This window comes from Engraulis encrasicolus, chromosome 11 (genome assembly GCF_034702125.1).
Source record: "Engraulis encrasicolus isolate BLACKSEA-1 chromosome 11, IST_EnEncr_1.0, whole genome shotgun sequence".
Lineage (NCBI taxonomy): Eukaryota > Metazoa > Chordata > Actinopteri > Clupeiformes > Engraulidae > Engraulis > Engraulis encrasicolus.
Window position 1 is genome coordinate 39,498,983 of NC_085867.1, and position 7,500 is coordinate 39,506,482.

The window sequence follows — 7,500 nt, forward strand, 5'->3', positions numbered from 1 at the left end:
GTTTTCTCAGTACAACATGATGGGTCCTGTAGATCTACCCGCTTTGATGCTTTCACTTTTATTATGCAACAAAAGCAACGGCTTGGGATGGAATGAATAGGAAGACCAGATTGTGTTGAATACTTGGTTGTGATAAAATCAGATTCGGACAGTTTTTGACAGTTCTGGCCAGCGTTTGTCAGCGGAGGAAATGGGGAGGCGTAAGATTGACAAAACATGTGTCTTGGGAGCGCTTCCTGGACTCAAAAATGATTTGCCTGAGATGCTTGAGGAAACTTTGATGAAATAAGGATTGAAACACAAACTTTCAGAGGTCTTTCATCAAACAGAGGTCTGGACCATTATCATGCTCCAGCGAATGGCACTTCTTAGGCCAAAACTGAATTAACCCACCAGGAAACGATCCATCCTCATGACACACGCAATTGAAACGGTTTGAGCAGAGACTCGGTGCTAAAATGTTAAATGACTGGGCCTTGAAGTTTGTGCTGTGATGATCAACCTCTTCCTCCTTGCAGATGCTGAATACTGATAGAAGCTTTCCTTTTGATGCCATTCACAAGACAATAGGCACATGCTCATGCGTGCACACACACACACACACACACACACACACACACACACACACACACACACACACACACACACACACACACACACACACACACACACACACACACACACACCGTATTGCAAGTGGTGCTGTGCTGTGTGTGTGGTATCAATAAGTCATTAATTGTTTCATTATTCCACTCGGCTGCCATCTTGGCGCTGCCCTGGCATATGTGCCGCTGACACTGTCACCACTAGATCAGAGGGGCCACACACACTCAGATACACGCTGCGTGATTCTATCTGACACCCGTGCGCGCGCACACACAGACACACACACACACACACACACACACACAGACACACACACACACACACACACATACACACACACACACACACACTCCCACACACACATATGCGCACACGCCCACACACACACACACACACACACATATGCGCACACACTCACACACACACACACACACACACACAGACAAACGCGCGCACACACACACACACACACACACACACACACACACACACACACACACGCACAAACTCACACACACACACACACACACACACACACACACACACACACACACACACACACACACACACACACACACACACACACACACACACACACACACACGCATGCACACACATCCATCCATTCATCAATACATACCTAGCCTACATACATACAGACATACATACAGACATACATAAGTTACATACTTGCATATACAACGTCAGTACAGACATACATACTGTACATGCACTGTTAAAAACACGCCACATGCATACAGTATGTATGCCCCCCCCCCACGCACACACACACGCGTGCACACACACACGCACACACACACACACACACACACACACACACACACACACACACACACACACACACACACACACACACACACACACACACACACACACACAAATGTATGCATAAGTACACACACACACACACACACACACACACACACACACACACACACACACACACACACACACACACACACACACACACACACACACACACACACAGTACAGGCCTTCAGGGTTTGTGTGGTGATTCAGTGTGACAGGCTACAGGGCTGCTCCCTGCAGATTGACACAGGTCGTTTGTTACAGCGCCGCTCTGCTCTGCTCTGCTCTGCTCTGCTCCGCTCCGACTACATCAAAGGCTGCGGAGCCCGCACCGCATTAGGATTAAATAATGGCTTGTTTTGTCCTCTCTTCTCTTCTCTTTTCATTGGCTTTGCTGCTTACTGTAATGCTCTGTTCAGCTGGCCAGGCTGCTGCCACTGCACTGTACCTCCTGGACACAGTGTTGGATTTCGCTGGGATTACCGTGTTAGTCCACTTTTCAAAGGCTTCAATTTCCCTTCGTCTAAGTTACTCAAAGGAACTGTATATCTACAGTGCTATGGAGAGTGTCCAGCTCTTGAAAAGCCCACCTGGGAAACTGTCATTGTGACACAGCACACAAGTGCACACTGCACACAACAAAATTGCATCTATGCCTCACCCGTGCAAGGGGGCAGCCCCTAATGGCGCCCCAAGGGAGCAGTGCGGCAGGACAGTACCATGCTAAGGGTACCTCAGTCGTGGAGAAAGGTGGGGGAGAGAGAGCATTGTATAATTACTGACATCTGTGAAGGGAGAAAAAAGTTTGGTCCAGCAGTCTGATTTTGTCCATGATTTTGCAGATAATATCAAAACAAGTAGTGCTTTATAATAGTCAACTTACCCACACAATGTCATAATAATCAGACATTGTAAGTTTTAGTTAGGTGATTCTCAGACAAATTTCAAAATATAATTTTTACTTTTATAATATGAATTCTTTATTATTTTCTTTTCTTTACTTTTACTTTCAATTACTATTTATTTCTGTATTTATTCATGCATTTGATTATTTAATTTATTAATTAAACACTTGATCACCAACAACATCCCTATCTGCATGCAGCTGTGCTTTAAAGCCAACGTTTGCCCCAAATATTAACACAACTGGGCGCTTTGATTTATAATTTACTTTACATGTGTACATTCCATTATTTGAATTCCAGCGGTCTAAAGCTGCAAAGCCAATGTACGTAAGGGCCCTAAGGTGTAACTGTAGCCATCTAAAGGGACATATGTGTAGTCCTGGAGGCTGTGTGGGGGCATCGTGGCAGGCAGGGCTAATGCCATGTATTTGAACACCGGATGACCCCGCGGTCATCATTAGCATGGCTATACAGTAGTATGCTGATTCTATACTGTACACATGTCTCCAGTGGACAACTACTAAAGTACGGCCCCGAAGGCCTTACGCTAGACATCTAAAAGACCTTTGTGAACAGCGTAAACAGGAGTATTTGCCAGGTTGCTGTCCCATTGATTCTGGAGGGGACTGCATACTATAATAACGGATACAGCAGTATAAAGCTCCAAAGGCACTATACCAGAGAGAGTAGAGAGAGAGAGGTTCCATTGGCCCATTATTTCCGGGTTCTATTATTGCAAGGGGGAGGGGGGGAAATCTCTATTCAATTCTAGGAGCGTTATGACACGTCCCTTTAGGCAGACCGGAACCTGGTCATGTTAGGTGCCCATAGCAACCTATTACATTGGCATATCTTTATATACTTAAAGAATCTCTGACTCTACGGGCCTGAAGGCTTCACTTCAGACATCTAAAGGAGCTCAGTGCTAATGCTAATGCCATGTGTTTGACCACTGTGTGATCCTCTGCTCATTAGCATGGATTTAGGGTGCTGATTGTATAGCGCTGTACTGTACGTATGCGTTTGAAAGCCAGATGCCTGTCATTCTCCTAATGACTTATTTACACAGGAAATCCCTTACATGCTGTCACACACACATATGCACATATGCGTGCATGCGCGTACACACACACACACACACACACACACACGATTACAGGCATATGTGTGTACACACACAGAGGGTAGGGGAAAGAGAGAGAGAGAGAGAGAGAGAGAGAGAGAGAGAGAGAGAGAGAGAGAGAGAGAGAGAGAGAGAGAGAGAGAGAGAGCAAAGCGGAGGTATGTAGTGTAGTATGTTGTTTTTAATCAGTGTGTTTGTGAAGCTGACAGCTGGTCATCAGGAGGAGAGGGGGAGATGGAGAGGAGAGGAGGATGAGAGGAGAGGGGGAGAGGAAGAGGGAGAGAGGAGGAGGGGAGAGGAGCAGAAAATGAGGAGAGGAGAGGAGTAGAAATTAGGAGAGAGGAGATGAGAAGAAGAGGGGAGATGGAGGATAGGAGAGGAAGAGGGAGAAAGGAGGAGGGGAGAGAGGAGAGGAGTGGAGAGGAAATGAGAGGAGAAAGGAGAAGGAAAGGAGCAGATCTGAGCAGTGAAGAGAGGAGAGGAGAGGATTGTAGAGGAGCGAAGAGGAGAGGAGAGGAGAGGAGGACAGGATTGTAGAGGAGCGAAGAGGAGAGGAGGAGAGGAGAGAAGAGAGGAGGAGAGGAGGAGAGGAGAGAGGGCTAGCAGTAGCCTAAGCCTGCCACGCTAGACCTCATTTTCACACACATCCACCGCAAGCTAATGAGGGTGTGTGTGTGTGTGTGTGTGTGTGTGTGTGTGTGTGTGTGTGTGTGTGTGTGTGTGTGTGTGTGTGTGTGTGTGTGTGTGTGTGTGTGTGTGTGTGTGTGTGTGTGTGTGTGTGTGTGTGTGTGTGTGTGTGTGTGTGTGTGTGTGTGTGTGTGTGTGTGTGTGTGTCTACGGGGTGAATGTGCGTATGAGTGTGTGAGTTTGCTCAACATGTATACGTGCATACGTATGTCTATGTGTCTGAGCACACGTGTGTGTACATATGTACTTGTGAGTGTGTGCATATATTAGTGTGTCTGTGTGTGTGTGTGTGTGTGTGTGTGTGTGTGTGTGTGTGTGTGTGTGTGTGTGTGTGTGTGTGTGTGTGTGTGTGTGTGTGTGTGTGTGTGTGTGTGTGTGTGTGTGTGTGTGTGTGTGTGTGTGTGTGTGTGTGTGTGTGTGTGTGTGTGTGTGTGTGTGGTGTGTGTGTGTGTGTGTGCGTGTGTGTGTGTGTGTGTTCCTCTGGTGTGGGGGTAGGGGGAGGGGTAGGATGTGTTTTGTTTATCCCCTCAGCAGATGCCAGCAGATTTTCACCGACTCGCTCTTTCTGACTCTCTCAAATAAAATATGATGGCGAGAGAGAGAGAAACACAGCAAATAAGCAGAGCAGCGCCGAGCTGTCAGTGTTCTCGTATTTTGAATTCCATGCCACTTTCACTCAAAACAATGCCGCCCGCCATCTTTGGCATCTGTCACTCATCTGTCATCCGTCCTCTCCAACTCGAGGGGAGGTGAATCTTCTCTTTTCATCCCTCGTTTTTTGTCCATTTCAGAAATCCTTTTTGAAAAAATCCTTTTTCGAAAATTCCGCTTCAAAATGCTTTTATTTTACACTTAACAAATGTCTATATCAAGATTAACAAAGCGTCGGTTCGCTCAGTATCAGTATACTTATACCATTAGCTGTGTTTCCTTTGTGTTCCAAACTGGCGCTTTGAGCAAGAAGCTCTTTTTTAGTGGTGTGCACGTGACACTACCATATGTCCGTCGGTCTGTCAGAGACCGTTTTGCTTTTTTGAGTGCTTGCATGTGGCTTAAGTATGTTGACCTTGCTGACAAAGGGATGCCTATAGCCATTTGTTGGATCAGGTCAAATTCACGTTATTTGTGTAAAGCAGAATGTAAAGAAAGACAATAGCTGGTGATTCGGGTTATGCAGCAGTGCAATGCACACACACACACACACACACACACACACACACACACACACACACACACACACACACACACACACACACACACACACACACACACACACACACACACACACACACACACACACGCACACACACACACACACACTCCCTGCCTCTCCATGTTTCAGGAGGGAGGCATAAATTGTGTGTGTGTGTGTGTGTGTGTGTGTGTGTGTGTGTGTGTGTGTGTGTGTGTGTGTGTGTGTGTGTGTGTGTGTGTGTGTGTGTGTGTGTGTGTGTGTGTGTGTGTGTGTGTGTGTGTGTGTGTGTGTGTGTGCAGTACATATCAAGGAAGAACCTAAAAGCCAGCCTACCGGTATATGGCAAATACATTGTAGGTGACTGCGATGTAAAGTCACTAGGTGCTGTTTCCATCTTGAGAGTTTTGTGCGTGTGAATGTACTGTAAGTGTGTTTGTGCAATACAGTATATTCCCCAGATCATCCTGACACAGTGTGTGGGGTGTTAGCAGGGGAACCTGATCTGGAGCCTGTTGGCTCGACTGCTGTGGCTGCTACTGCTGCTACTGCTGCTACTGCTGCTACTGCTGCTACTGCTGCTACCACTGTGGCACAGCAGACAGGCAGGCAGGCAGGTGGAGAGGGCAGAAGCAGCAGCCACAGCAGATGTGTGGCTGGCCCAGCTGCACTCGGTGTGTGTGTGTGTGTGTGTGTGTGTGTGTGTGTGTGTGTGTGTGTGTGTGTGTGTGTGTGTGTGTGTGTGTGTGTGTGTGTGTGTGTGTGTGTGTGTGTGTGACAGCACAAAGGGGGAAATACCTCAGTGTGTGTGTGTGTGTGTGTGTGTTTGCGTGTGTGCCTCAGTGTGTGTGTGCCTGTGTGTGTATGTGTGTGCGTGCGTGTGCGTGTGCGCGTGCGTGCGTGTGTGTGTGTGTTAGTCTGCATCTGTCTGAGAGACAGCGTTCCAGCACGAAGGGGAAATACCTCAGCAGATAAAGCTGATGCACATTGAAAGAGCAAGCACATGTCCAAGGCCCTTTTAACAATGGAATGTCACAGTAAAATACCTTATAGATAGTGAAGGCAATACATGGAAGGCCTTTTTGGATACAAGCACACTAGGTAGTTTAAGATTATTTTTGACAGGTGCGTTAAAATCAGGACTTTTATTCTTTAAATATTAGGTCCCTTATTATTCATGGCCAATTCATTGCCGTCCAGTAGGTTTGACACATCTGTCAGTTTTGTGTAAAAGCCCTGCATAGTAGGCCTTTTGGTATTTGTCCGTGCATAAATGCCTCCCTGTCACATCATGAAGGCATAGCGCCCTCTAGTGGTGAAACTAAGCACTGTCCAATCTCCACCATCTGTCCAACAAGACACTGCTGCTGTGGGGAAATGGGCTATTTTGATTGACTGATTGTGAAATATTCTACATTGTTATGAAAATATATCACAAACAGTTATCATCACTGTGATGACAATAATAATTGTTTTTGTTTTATGGTGAATGCTACTACAGCACTACTGCTACAACTATGATTACTACTACTATTACTACTACTGCTACTAATAATAATGATAATAACAATAACAACAATAATAACAACAGTAATAATAATAATAATAATAATAATAATAATAATAATAATAATAATAATATAGTTATGAGTTTGTTTATATTGTTGTTGTTGCAGGCTTGGGTCTGTGGTGCTAGAGCGAGAGTTGCTGAGCTGTGAGCTGTGTGACTTGGGGAGGGAGCACTGTGAGCTGCAGACAGCTCTATACAGGAGCCAGGACTCAGAAACCGCATCAGTACGTACGCTACACCACACTGTACACACACTGCTCTCTATCTATAACCTCCACCATTTTACCTAGATTTTAGATACAAAAAAAAACACATTGTGTGTGTGTGTGTGTGTGTGTGTGTGTGTGTGTGTGTGTGTGTGTGTGTGTGTGTGTGTGTGTGTGTGTGTGTGTGTGTGTGTGTGTGTGTGTGTGTGTGTGTGTGTGTGTGTGTGTGTGTGTGTGTGTTTGTGTGTTTGTGTCTGTGCCTGCATGAATTTGTTCCTGTTTCTGTACGAATATGAGGGAGTAAATGTCTGGCTCTTTGGTGAATACAAACATTAATGCTGAATGAATGCAGTCCATTTACATGTACCCTTTTTCCATGT